Here is a 12,441-nt window from a genome sequence, read left to right as displayed (position 1 = left end):
GACAAGCTTAGGTTCTTAGAGTTCTTTATTGCAGTCCACTACATTCTCCCACTTTGTGTGATTCTGTCATTCAAATTGATGCTACAAGTACCTTACAATATCAGAATATATTAAATATTCCCACAATGCTTAATTGGCATTGTTTAATACAGTCAATATGCTTTCATTTATATTTATACACATTTTTACAATTTTTCTTGCTCCCTTTCCTCATTCATTTTTGTTTTTTTCTGTTGGGGAAATTTCCACTTTTTTGAAGAACATCCTTTTAATGCCAGTCTACTAAACGATCCCCTGGAGATGGATATGGCAACTCACTCCAGTGTTCTTTCCTGGGAAATCCCATGGACAAAGGATCCTGGCGGGCTACAATCCATGGGGTCACAGAATCAGACACAACTTAATGACTAGTAACAAAATCCCTTTGTTTTTGCTTCTCTGTAACTGTATTCATTTTGCTCACATTTTGGGGGAATATTTTGCCAGGAATAGAATTGACAGATGTTCTCTTTTATCTCTTTAAAATGATATCCATTTTCATTTCTTTTGAAAAATCAGTCAGTCTTATTGTTCTTTTGATGATACTACTTTTATTCTCTGATGGCTTATTAAATTTTTCTTGCCTTTGCTTTTCAGTAGAGCTAAGGAATAATTTTATTAGTATTTATTTTGTTTGAGGTTTATAGAATTTCTGGAATCTGTGGCTAAGTTTTCCTTTCATCAATTCTGAAAATTCCCAGGCATTCTCTCTTTAAACACTGTTCCAGTTACATTCTCTCCCTCCCCTTTCTGCAATTCCAACAATATATATATATATTTCATATTCTCTTACCATTTCATATGTCTCCTTACAAGCATCTCTACTTCCCATCCTTTCTTCTCTCCATGCTTCAATCTGGATTTTTTTTTTTTTTATAAACCTGTCTTCCAGTTCACTATTTCTGTCTTTATCTGTGTCAATAGGCTGTTAAATACATCTCTGGTGTTCTTAATTTCAATTATTGTGTTTTTCAGTTATAGAATTTCTTTTTTTTAAAAAAAGTAGTCTTTATTGATTTTGTTACAATATCACTTGTTTTATTTTCTTGTTTTGTTTTTTTTTTCCTTTGGCCCCAAGGCACGTGGAATCTTAGTTCCCCAACCAGGGATCAAACCCGCAGCCCCTACATTGGAAGGTAAAGTCTTAACCTCTGGGCTCATGAGGGAAGTCCCAATTACAGAATTTCTATTTGATCCATGTTATTGATTTGTGTTCTCATGTGAAATTCTCCATCTTATTTCCTATTTTCTTAAACATGTTGATCACAGTTACTTTAAAATTCATATCTGATAATGTTAGTATCTTAATCACCTTTGGATATATTACTGTTTATTTTTTTATCTTGCCCTGTTCATTGAGGTGTGCTAATTTTTATTGAATGTGGACATTTTACATGAGAAAATTATAGTGGCTTTGAATATTTTCCACCCAAGAGGATTTTCCCTGTCATCTAGCCAACAGCTGATATAAAACACGTACAACAATCACATCAACTTCATCATAGACAGAGCACGCTGTCTTAAGATACGGTTTCAGTCTTTAATGTGTGTGTGTGTGTGTGTGTGTGTGTGTGTGTGTTAGTTGCTCAGTCCTGTCTGAAAAGTCCCCTCAGTCTTTTGCAACCCCATGGACTGTAGCCCACCAGGCTCCTTGGTCCATGGGATTCTCCAGACAAGAATACTGGAGTGGGTTGCCATTTCCTTCTCCTGTCTTTAATGGAACCCCACTAAAAGTCCCAACCAAGAAGTTCCCAAATTTCAATTTAACTTTCCTTAACACCATAAGGCTGCAAAAACTCTATTCATATTCAATTGCTTTATGATTGACTCTTCATATTTCTGCCCTATACATACTAAGAATTCAGCAAAAGCCTCAGTGGAAAAAAACAAGTATCAAACTTACTTCTCTGTGCTCCTTTCTCTCAGAGTTCTTGGCCTCTCTATTTCTGGCTACTTTGACAGCCTCAAACTTCAGCTTTTATATCTTCCTTTCAATTAATTTCCACGAGATTGCTTAAAACCGCTAAATTCTCTATTTCTCAGCTTCCCTCGTGGATCAGCTGGTAAAGAATGCGTCTGCAATACGGGAGACCTGGGTTCGATACCTGGGTTAGCGAGAAACCCTGGCGAAGGGAAAGGCTACCCACTCCCTATTCTGGCCTGGAGAATTCCATGGACTCTCTAGTCCATGGGGTCACAATGAGTCAGACATGACTGAGCGACTTTCTCACTACTTCTCAGCGGCCACCTTCTTCAGGACTCTCAGCCCTTCCACATTTCCTGCCCTCCTCCCTTCACTCCCTCTCAGATCCCTTCTCTGTTCCTATCAGCAAATGACGTAAAGGGTAAATGAAGCACACGGAATGTTAAATTCACACTCAAAGAGCTCTAGTTTGTCTGGATCCTACTCCTCAAAGCCTGGCTGTCTCAGAGGCACTCTGGTGCCTTTCAAAGAGATGGATTTTTAAAATTTATTCAGATTTTCCAGTTGTTCCCAGAAGGGCCTTTGATATGCTCCGTGCTACTCTATCATAGCTAAAAATGCAGGCCTCTATCATATTCAAATTTTGCGTTCTTTGTGAAAACAGACTTTCCTTGAGTGGGTAGTACTACCAAGAGCAAATGAGCAAGTTTGTTCTTCTTCCCTACCATCCTCTTTTTAAAAAGACAGTAAAAACACAGTATTATCACTATAAAAGTAAAAAAAAAAATTTTTACATGCTACCTTATTTGAGAAAACTTATATATAATTTTGTTCTTTTGAAACATGGACCTCAGTGGAATCGGAGACAAGAGCAAACCTCCTGCCTCTGTCTCCCTCCTGGAAAAGCATCGCACATGTACCCCCATCCCCCATGATATGTATCCACTAAATTTCACTAAAGCAAATTCCAATTTACCTTGTCATTATTTTGTGATTATAAGACCTTTTCTGATTAGAATTAAATATTGCTATCCAGGATAATACATTTTGTTATCAGAGGGACTTTACCTATTCCTTGGTCTTCTTTGGAGGCTCAGTCAGTAAAGAATCTGCCTGCGGTGCTGGAGACCCAGGTGCGATCCCTGGGTCGGGAAGAGCCCCTGGAGTAGGAAATGGCAACCACTCCAGTATTCTTACCTGGGAAATCCCATGGACAGAGGAGGGCTGCAGTCCTTGGGGTCACAAAAGAGTCAGACACGACTTAGCGACTAAACCACCACCACCACCTCGTCCTTACTTCCAGCAAAACTAAGTATATTTGCTAGTTAATGGTCCTCCTACCAATAAAAATTTGCACGAATCATCCATGTTTCATTTAGAAGTGGGCAATCTGCCTAGTTCATTCTCAGACCAAACAGAGGGCTTGAAGTACAAATAAATTTCTTCCAGAACTAGGGTGAAAGAAGGCTTAGACACAAGAATTTCTAACCTTAAACACAGAAATAAAAAGAACACATCTGTATTTATCCTATGTTCTCATGAGAAAGGTAGATTATTGTTTCTGGGCAACCGGTCTATTCTTGCCTATATTTACATACATATATTGTTTTTCCCCAGGAGATCTGTTACTGAATAGTTTCGTGAAAATCAAAACACATTTCCAGTTATCCAAATGAGAATTCTATTTAAATGAACCAGGGGTTAAATCATTTTCTAATTGAAAGAAGATTTCAAATTACTTTTCAGACATACAGATGGCCAATTACATATCAGATATTAGTCTTATTAGTGAGTTCTGGGCTTTCCTTGACTCTTCCTTTCCCTATCTATTAGGATTTAATCCAATGGTTTGAAAGTATTAATTCCTAGTTAATACATTGATCCAAGGCTGACTGATAACTCTCCATGGGAACTTTTTTTGCAAGTCTTTCTCACTAAATTACACCTTGCCACAAGCAGATAAGTTATCATTGAAACTTCCAAAATGAATAGCCAGACTTGACTTCTCTGTATTTCTAGTAACCAGTCTGCCATCATTCCAGGCAGTGCACAGAGTACCAAATCTAAGAGCATTAGGATTTCCCCCATGCTTCAGTAAGCAAAATACTAGACTTTAACACTGTACACGAATTATCCCACTGGGCTGCCTTTCTCTAGACAACCCACCTGACTTGGTCAGTATTAATTGAAGAGCGCATAGTATAATAATGGGATCAGTGCAGGACAGAAAGCCTGACAGGCCAGGTCTAAGTCTTGGCTCTGTCATTACAAACTGTGAGGTCATGGGATGCTTCTTCATCACCTGACCTCTGTTTCCTTACTACCAAAATTAGGACTACCCATGTTTTATAGTTGTTTGAGAATCTATGTTTTTATCTATATAAAAAATTATAGTTTTTTAAATCTATTTTTTAAAAATCTATGTGGAACTACTTATAAGCTCTAAGTAACATAAAAGATGGGCTTCCCTGATGGCTCACTGGTACACTATCTGCCTGCCAGTGCCTTCCAGTGCAGGGGCCTCAGCTTCGATCCCTGAGTCGGGAAGATCCCCTGGAGAAGGAAATGGCAACCCACTCCAGTATTCTTGCCCATATAATCCCAAGGATAGAGGAGCCTGGTGGGCTACAGTCCATGGGAGTCACAAAGAGTCAGACAGGACCTAGTGACTAAAACAACAACAATGTAAAAGGTGAAGAATGGTATTTATTATCATTATAATTATTATGTCTATAGGCTTAGTATAGAAGTACAGCTAGTTATCTCAAAGAATTATATAGTAGAACTATGTCTGTGCTACAGCCAGTTACCCATTTCTTTCAAGAAATATGCCATGTGAACTAGTTCACTGCAATAAAATAATTCAATTGCTACAAGCTTTAGAGAAGGTAAATTTCTATTTATAAGCCTAATTTAAATCCTGCTGTATTTAAATTGTGCTTAACTGTATCCCAGGAAATAGCCACTCTGAAAAGAGGTAGGTGTTCATTAGGGAAGCAAAGCTGCATTAATCTCACCATTACTCTTACACTGATTTCTTATCTGTCTTTAAAGCCGTGTTCCAAGGAGGTCAACATAGTGAAAATGTGTTAGAAAGTGAGAATTGAATAAACTAGGTTCTATGACCGAAACCATGCCCCTAAAAGTGATTAAGGTACCTCGTATTCACAAAATAAACTCTGAGGTCAAAAACTAATACTAAACCACCTGCATTTTTATAGGCTAGCAGCTGAAGACTGAATGCTTTCTTCTCTCAAAGCAAAAAATGATTCTTTTTTTTCTTTCTTCCTTCCTCTCCTTTTCTTTCTTCCTTCCTCTCTTTTTCTTTTTTCAACACTTCTGTTTCTTAAAGCCATTTTACACAACCATTCATTATCTGACTCAACTCCCAGAAGGCCAAGTGCTGTCCCTAACAGGAGTCTGAGTTTGCACAAGGGATTCCCTCTGTGTCAATGACAGGCAACAGATTCCAGGATGCCTCCCACTGTTGGTTAAAACACGTGTGGAGATGTAGGTTCATTCACACCACACATCAAACCCCTCCAGTGTGTGAGAAAATGTGAAAGTAGAAGTGTGTCTAAGAATAATGGAAGTATTGCTACAAGTTGGAATTGCAAAAAAAAATAAAAAAGAAAGAAAGAAATTGTATCAAAGCCTGGTCTACTTGACCTTGCCCAGGGCTGCTGATGTCATCAACATCAGATCATAGATTGTTAATTATAGGTAAGCAACATGTTACCTAAGAGAAGCTGCTTAGTATCTTTCAGCCTTGGTTGCCCTCTCAGTAAAAGTTTCTGAAATCTGTTCCATGTGTATAACACTCCATATGCCTTATCTTATCTGGTATCCCTCTATCTATTTAGGTTTCATTAGAGTCAAACATATATGTTGGTATATATGCTTAACTGTCAATTGTTACCAAATAAAAGTAGTAAGTATTAAGAGTACGGATGGGGAAAGCTTACCAGCTATTAAAATACTAATTAAATGATCAGTTTTTTATCTACTTTGGTTTAACTAAGATGTAAAGAATAGTGTCTACAACTGAATAGATATTGGATAAATATTTGCCAAATCAATCAGTGTATTTATCAATGAGAAAATAATGTCTGGTCAAAACATCACAGGAGTAATTAAGAATGGCACCCCATTAGTGATTTTTATTATGCAACAGGTTAGTTCATATAGTGGCTCTTCAACAGTGTGTCCACAGACACTATTACTCATATTTATAGCCACAGGAAAAGTCTCTAATACCTTTAAAATACTCCTTGTTGTCTGTGGTAGAAATATTCACATGCTCACTTTATAAAAGTTGCAATATATAGCCACCATGGTGGTATAATATCAGGGATTAAAGAACTCAGAGTCTTTTTCTTTCCCTGTCCCTTGTAGCTTTGGAAACTGCTGGTTAAATATTTCAATTACGTTTAATAAAGGCAAAGGCTTTGATTACACAGGCAAAAAAAATAAAATGTAAAATATTACTAATATAAATATTGTAGAATTAATTCTATAGTCATTAGTCACTAAAATAAGTGTATTTATTTAAATTATGGGAAATATGTTCTGCTCCAGATTAAAACATGAGCAAATAAGTTTCTTTAATAAAAATTTTCAAAGGTATAAAGCATAGGGACTTCCCTGGCAGTCCAGGGGTCAAGACTTTGCCTTTCAATGTAGCAGAGGGCTGATTCAACCCCTGGTCATAAAGCCTTGGAGACAAAAAAGCCAAAACATAAAAAGAGAAGCAATATTGTAACAAAGTCAATAAAAACTTTTTTAAAAAGGCATAAATCATATATAAAAAGAATTTGTTTTTCATTGCTAAAGTTGCAAACAGCAAAATTGGACTGTAGCCTGCCAGTCTCCTCTGTCCATGAAATTCTCCAGGCAAGAATACTGGAGTGGGTAGCTGTTCCCTTCTCCAGGGGATCTTCCTAAGCCAGGGATTGAATCTGGGTCCATATTGCAGGCAGATTCTTTACCAACTGAGCTACCAGAGAGGCCCTCCAAATATTTTACTAGTAGAGGAAAGCAAGAAATAAGCACTTAAGGGTCTCTCTTAAGTGAGAGAGAGTGGCCCAATGGTTAAGAATCCACCTTGCAGTTCGGAGGACATGAGTTCCATCCCTGATCCGGGAAGATCCCACATGCTGAGGAGCGACTAAGCCCCTGTGCCACAACTACTGTGCCCATGGTCTAGAGCCTGTGAATTGCCACTAGCAAGCCCACGTGCACCCTACAGTCCATGCTCCGTAATGAGAGAAGCCACTGCAATGAAAAGCCTGTGCACCATAAGGAAGAGAAACCCCCGCTGGCCACAACTAGAGAAAGCCTGCCAAGACCCTGAGCAGCCAAAAATAACTAACTAAATAAATAAATAAAATTTTTAAAAATGAAATGAGCACCAAAATTTTTAGTAAATGATAGGAAGGGGGCTCCCAAAGGTGATAGTGACTAGAAGGAGACAAGTTGTAGCATCATGAATCTCCAAAACAAAATGTGAAGGAATTACTCCCTACAATGAAATGAACACAATTTTAAAAACAAGAATTACCATTTGGGGCTCTTTCTATGAACTCTCATTAATAGTCACAAAAAGGCCCAGAAATATCAAGCACCTCTTGAGAGAGTTAATTCTTAGATAAGGAGTTTGGGGCCCTTGAGGAGGAGGAGAAAGGGATCTGGGGCTCTCGAGGAGGAGAAAGTGACAAACATTTTTTTTCCTAAATTGTTTTGTCTTAGTCACATAAGACATTTTTTCTTAAACTCTGAGTTGTTATGACAACAATCTTTAACTTTCCTTAAGCCCAGAGCTAATGATTACACAACAAAACCACTCATCTTGCTCAAGGGTATGTTTTTCCTTATGTTTCCAGTTGCTCAGTCGTGTCTGACTCTTTGCGACCCCATGGACTGCAGCACGCCAGGCTACCTTGTTCATCACCAACTCCCAGAGCTTGCTCAAACTCATGTTCATTGCGTCAGTGAAGGCATCCAACCATCTCATCCTCTGTTATCCTCTTCTCCTCCTGCCTTCAATCTTTCCCAGCATCAGGGTCTTTTCTAATGAGTCAGCTCTTCACATCAGGTGGGCAAAGTATTGAAGTTTCAGCTTCAACATCAGTCCTTCCAGTAAATATTCAGGACTGATTTCCTTTAGGATTGACTGGTTGGATCTCCTTGCCTTCCAAGGGATCAAGTATATAAGACCTTGATAAGACTAATGTAATCCCCATCAAGCTACCAACAGCATTCTTCACAGAGCTAGAACAAATAATTTCACAATTTGTATGGAAAAACAAAAAACCTCGAATAGCCAAAGCGATCTTGAGAAAGAAGAATGGAACTGGAGGAATCAACCTACCTGACTTCAGGCTCTACTACAAAGCCACAGTTATCAAGACAGTATGGTACTGGCACAAAGACAGAAATATAGATCAATGGAACAAAATAGAAAGCCCAGAGATAAATCCACGCACATATGGACACCTTATCTTCGACAAAGGAGGCAAGAATATACAATGGATTAAAGACAATCTCTTTAACAAGTGGTGCTGGGAACTCTGGTCAACCACTTGTAAAAGAATGAAACTAGAACACTTTCTAACACCATACACAAAAATAAACTCAAAATGGATTAAAGATCTCAACGTAAGACCAGAAACTATAAAACTCCTAGAGGAGAACATAGGCAAAACACTCTCTGACATACATCACAGCAGGATCCTCTATGACCCACCTCCCAGAATATTGGAAATAAAAGCAAAAATAAACAAATGGGACCTAATTAACCTTAAAAGCTTCTGCACATCAAAGGAAACTATTAGCAAGGTGAAAAGACAGCCTTCAGAATGGGAGAAGATAATAGCAAATGAAGCAACTGACAAACAACTAATCTCGAGAATATACAAGCAACTCCTACAGCTCAACTCCAGAAAAATAAATGACCCAATCAAAAAATGGGCCAAAGAACTAAATAGACATTTCTCCAAAGAAGACATACAGATGGCTAACAAACACATGAAAAGATGCTCAACATCACTCATTATCAGAGAAATGCAAATCAAAACCACTATGAGGTACCATTTCACACCAGTCAGAATGGCTGCGATCCAAAAGTCTACAAGTAATAAATGCTGGAGAGGGTGTGGAGAAAAGGGAACCCTCTTCCACTGTTGGTGGGAATGCAAACTAGTACAGCCACTATGGAGAACAGTGTGGAGATTCCTTAAAAAACTGGAAATAGACCTGCCTTATGATCCAGCAATCCCACTGCTGGGCATACACACTGAGGAAACCAGAAGGGAAAGAGACACGAGTACCCCAATGTTCATCGCAGCACTGTTTATAATAGCCAGGACATGGAAGCAACCTAGATGTCCATCAGCAGATGAATGGATAAGAAAGCTGTGGTACATATACACAATGGAGTATTATTCAGCCATTAAAAACAATACATTTGAATCAGTTCTAATGAGGTGGATGAAACTGGAGCCTATTATACAGAGTGAAGTAAGCCAGAAAGAAAAACACCAATACAGTATACTAACGCATATACATGGAATTTAGAAAGATGGTAACAATAACCCTGTGTACAAGACAGCAAAAGAGACACTGATGTATAGAACAGTCTTATGGACTCTGTGGGAGAGGGAGAGGGTGGGAAGATTTGGGAGAATGGCATTGAAACATGTAAAATATCATGTATGAAATGAGTTGCCAGTCCAGGTTCGATGCACGATACTGGATGCTTGGGGCTGGTGCACTGGGACGACCCAGAGGGATGGAATGGGGAGGGAGGAGGGAGGAGGGTTCAGGATGGGGAACACATGTATACCTGTGGCGGATTCATTTTGATATTTGGCAAAACTAATACAGTTATGTAAAGTTTAAAAATAAAATTAAAAAAAAAAAAAAAGACTAGCAAGTGGGGCACTATCCATCCCCCTTCTCATGTCTTTGTCAGAAGATTTCTCTGTCCTTCATCACTCTAATAAAACTTCTGCCACACAAAAGCTCTGAGTGATCAAGCCCAGTCCTTGGTCCTGAAGCTAAATCTTCTTCGTATATCATGAATCCAACATCGTTCACCATAAGCTATCACTCTCCTACAAGGCCATTCAACAAAAGATCAGAACTAGGTTTTTGTAATGACACAGCCCAGTGTGATTCAGTCAAACCATCCTCTTTCTCTCATCCTTGAATGAACACCTTTGGCTTTGTTTTGAATTGTATTATCTTAGTTTGGAGGGCTTCCCTGATGACTCAGCAGGTAGAGTCCACCTACAGTGCAGGAGACACAGGTTCAATCCCTGGTTTGGGAAGATCCCCTGGAGAAGGAAATGGCAACCCACTCCAGTACTCTTGCCTGAAAAGTCCCATGGACAGAGGAGCCTGGTGGGCTACAGTCTGTGGGGTCGCAAAGAGTCAGGCATGACTGAATGACGGAGCATGCATACATACATGTTTTAGTTTGGGGATTAATAGAATACACTAAGCCTCTTCTCTTGCTATTTTTGGCATTTCCAATAATATTTTTCTGATTATTAAAAACCTATACTAGAAAAAATAAGCAAAATTGTGCAATGGAAAGAAAAATGGAAATGCCGCTATGCAGGTATAATCAAAGTGTACATTTCAGTATCTGTTCTCCTCTTTCTAGGTATATGTATGTATGTACCAGTTAATGTGTTTTTATACATATATATGTATATATCTCTATATCCTTAAGATGTGACCTTTTTACTTGAATTTTACTTTGCCATTACACTTTGTAATAACAGGATTTCTAATCACTGCCTTCTATTTTGGTTATACTACCATTTCTTGCACCATTTTCCTTTTGTTCGACCTTTACTTTGTTTCCAGCTTTGTTTACATTAATTTATTCTGTTATTCCCTCACCTAGAAGTTAGCAACTGAACTATCTAATCTATGAAAATATTTTTGAAAAAAACTCTCTTCCAAGAAAACTTAAAGGTGGAAAATGTGAGTTATTTTCTCACAACTCATTGGTTGTGAGTTTGATGAAAAGGTGCTTATTATAATTTCAAGCTCAGATATAATCAGACAAGTTTTTCCAACTCAAATATGTCATTTTCATTTTGTCGGTAATGCCTCTTATTGTTTCTCTTTGGATGCTGCTGTTTCCTTTTATACACTTTCAAGTGAGTCAGCTAAACAGAATAATCACATATTGAGATGATAGGTGGTAAAAGCAACTCAAAAAACAATCATTTATAATCATCAAAAACATCCTATGATTTTGAAACATAAAGCAAAAAGAGGAGATAAATGCAAATAATTTCACCAGCCTTGCATGTCTTAAGCTAAATTAGTCTCTTTCTTAAGAAGAAAAAGAATCAATTTAAGATAATCAGAAGGATTTCGTTTTTATCATAGGACAAGGAATCAATAGGACCCAAATCAGTGAGACCATTTGAATATATATATATATACACATATATGTATATATACATATATATATATATATATACACACACACACACACATACACATATTTGACATATAACAGTACTGAGCTACCAAAAAAAATTCAAATATAATGAATAGTAGTTTTATTAAAGGATTAGCCAGAAATTACCATTCATTTTAGGTCCTAATGGTTAAAACATTTTCAAGTTTCCATTTTTGACCCTGGTACACATTGGAGACACAGAGAAAAGAGACTAGAATTATTAGAAGATGTAATTGAGAGAAAGAATTTGAACAGGATACAAAATAAGAGGCACAACTAATTAAATATTGATATATCAATGTCATTTGATGAACACTGAACATTCAAAGAAAAAATACAGTTCATGAGACCTTCAAAGCCACTCAGATATTCCATCTCATTTGCAAATTTTAAAAACACAGATCTTTTAAAAAGAAACTATCTTTTGAAAATTAGAGGGCCTTCCCTGGTGGTCCAGTGGCTGATTCTCAAGGCAGGGAGCCTGAGTTCAATCCCTGGTCAGAAACCTATATCCCACATGCCACAACTAAAGACCCCATGTGCCACAACTAAGACTTGCCCCAGCCAAATAAATAGACATTAAAATAAAAACAAGAATAAAAACTAGAGGTCCAATACCTAAATGAACACTAAGGAACTATACAAACTGAATGACCAATGTGACACCCTATTTCATATTTTGCTTTGAGTGCTCAGAGTGCCAAGAAGACCCACACTTGCAAAGGAAAGGTTTGCAAGGCTAAGTTTGGAGAACTGGATATTCTCCAATCAGTTCAGTTCAGTTCAGTCACTCAGCTCTGTCTGATTCTGCAACCCTATGGACTGGAGCAGGCCAGGCTTCCCTGTCCATCACCAACTCCCAGAGCTTACTTAAACTCAAGTCCATGGAATCGGTGATGCCATCCAACCATCTTATCCTCTGTCATCCCTTTCTCCTCCCGCCTTCAATCTTTCCCAGCATCAGGGTCTTTTCCAATGAATCAGCTCTTCGTAT

At 38.0% G+C, this 12,441-nt stretch overlaps 1 long non-coding RNA gene across 1 annotated transcript in view; it reads left to right on the top strand.

Moving 5' to 3' along the window:
• LOC123332250 overlaps positions 1-12,441 on the top strand; it is a 31,321-nt gene that overhangs the window by 15,384 nt on the left and 3,496 nt on the right. The gene's annotated exons all lie outside the window — the stretch shown is intronic.

The sequence above is a fragment of the Bubalus bubalis genome, chromosome 1, assembly GCF_019923935.1.
Source record: "Bubalus bubalis isolate 160015118507 breed Murrah chromosome 1, NDDB_SH_1, whole genome shotgun sequence".
Classification (NCBI taxonomy): domain Eukaryota; kingdom Metazoa; phylum Chordata; class Mammalia; order Artiodactyla; family Bovidae; genus Bubalus; species Bubalus bubalis.
This window is presented reverse-complemented; position numbering and strand designations above follow the sequence as displayed.